Source organism: Orycteropus afer, unplaced genomic scaffold, assembly GCF_000298275.1.
Source record: "Orycteropus afer afer isolate SDZICR_OR568_19922 unplaced genomic scaffold, OryAfe1.0 scaffold00727, whole genome shotgun sequence".
Lineage (NCBI taxonomy): Eukaryota > Metazoa > Chordata > Mammalia > Tubulidentata > Orycteropodidae > Orycteropus > Orycteropus afer.
The window spans coordinates 788,167-790,658 of NW_006922314.1; positions in this window are offsets into that span (position 1 = coordinate 788,167).

A 2,492-nucleotide genomic window follows, 5' to 3' on the forward strand; every position below is an offset into this window, starting at 1 on the left:
AGAAACTGAAACTCACAGACATGTGCCTGGAATCTGTAACGCAGCATATTGTCAGTAGCATGTTTTGGTGTTAGGTGCCATCACATTGGCTCCATATTGTAGCAACACTATGTACCACAGAATGAAACATTGTCTGGTCTCATGCCATCTGCACAATCCTTGTTATGCTTGAGTCCATCTTTGCAGCCATGATGTCAATCCGTCTCACTGAAGATCTTCCCAATTTCGTTGACCATCTACTTTATCCAGGAATGGTATCTTCTCTAGGAATGGGTCCCTTCTTACAACATGACCAAAGTAGTTGAGAGGAAATCTAAGGAGCATTCCAGCTACACTTCCAGGAAAGATTTGTTCTTTCTTCTGGCTGTCTATGGTATTTGCAGTATTCTTTACCACTCACTACAATTCAAAGGCATTAATTCTTTTTTCTGCTTAGTCATTGTCCAACTTTCACAGCATATGAGTCAATTGAAAATATCATGCCTTGGGCCAGGTACATCTTGGTCTTCAAAGTGACGTCTTTGCTCCTCAACACTTTAAAGAGGTCTTTTGCAGGGGATTTGCCACTGCAATATAATCATTTATGTCTTGACTTCTGCTTCAATGGGTGTTCATTTTTGATCCAAGTAGAATGAAATCCATGAAAATTTCAATCGTTTCCCCATTTATCATGAAATTGTTTATCAGTCCAGTTGTGAGGTTTTTTGTTTTCTTTATGTTGAGGTGTAATCCATAATGAAGACTGTAATAATTGAACATTGAACATTATCAGTAAGTGCTTCAAGTCTTCAAGCAAGGTTATGTCATCTGCATGTTCCAGGTTGTTAAGGAGGCTTCCTTCAATCCTGGTGCTGCATTCTTCTTCATATATACCAGCTTCTTAGATTACTTTTCTCAGTATAGATTGAATAAATATGGTTAAAGGACACAAAGCTGACATACACACCTCTTGATTTTAAACCATGCAATATCCCCTTGTTCTGTTCCAATGACAGTCTCTTGGTCTACAAGTTCCTCATGAGTAGAGTTAAGTGTCTGGAGTTCCTATTTCCCAATGTTGTCCAGAATCTGTTATGATCCACATATAATTTGCATAGTCAATAAAGCTTATATAAACTTGGTGCTTGTGTCTTATCTTTCAGCCATCATCCATTTGAGTCAGCAATGACATCTCTCTTTCCACGTTCTCTTCTGAATCCAGTTTGCATTTCTGGAAGTCTCTTCCCAATATACTGCTGCAACTGTTCTGAATTATCTTCAGCACATTTTTAATTGTGTGCATTATTAATGATAGTCTTCAATAATTGCCACATTATATTGGATTATCTTTCTTTGGAATGGGCTCACATATCCATCTCTGGCAGTTGGTTGGCCAGGTAGCTGTCTGAAAAACTTCTTGGCATAATTGTGTAAGCATCTCCAGTACTGTATCCATTTGCTGAAACATCTCAATGCTACTCTATCCATACCTGGAGCCTCGTTTTTTGCCAGTTCCTTCAGGGAAGCTTGGACTTCTTCCTTCCAAACCACTGGTTTTTTGATCATACGCTACCTCTGGAAATGGGCAATTATCAACTAATTCTTTTTGGTACAGTTACTCTGTGTATTCATTCCATCTTCTTTCAATGCTTCCTGCATAATTCAATATTTTTCCCAGAGAATCCTTCAGTATTCCAATTTGAAGCTTGGTTTTCTACTTCAGTTCTTTCAGCTTGAGAAATGCCAAGAGTGCTCTTATATTTTGTTTTTCTAACTCCAGGTCTTTGCACATTTGTCATAATACTTTGTTTTCTAATGCTGCCATTTGAAATCTTCTGTTCTGTTCTTTTATTTCATCAGTTCTTCCATTCCCTTTATCTACTCCATGTTCCATGGCAAATTTCAGAGACTCAATTGACATTCATTTTCACTCTTCTTTCTTTCATGTCTGTTTAATGACCTTGTGCTGTCTTCGTATATGATGTTATTAATGTGATCCCAAAACTCATTGGTTTTCAGACATTGGTGTTCAATGTCTATTCTTTAGATAGTCTCTAATTCTAGGTGGTATATACTCATGGTCATATTTTGGCTCTCATGGATTTGTTTTAATTTTCTTCACCTTCAACTTGGGCTTGCATATGAGCAATTGGTCTGTTCCACAGTCAGCTTCTAGCCATGTTTTAACTGATGATATCGAGCTTCTCCATTGCTTCTTTCTGTAGATATAGTCAATCTGATTCCTGTGTATTCAAAGTGGGGAGGTCCACATGCATAGCCATTGTTTACGTTGTCGAAGAAAGGTGTGTGCAATGAATAGATTGCTGGTCTCACAAAATTCTATCATGCATTATCCATCTCCATTTTTATCACCAAGGCTGTATTTCCAACTACTGATGCTTCTTTGTTTCCCGCTTTCACATTCTAATCACTACTAGGAATCAATACATTTTGGTTACATGTTTGGTCAATTTCAGGCTGCAGAAGCTGGAAAAAAACTTCAATTTCTTTAT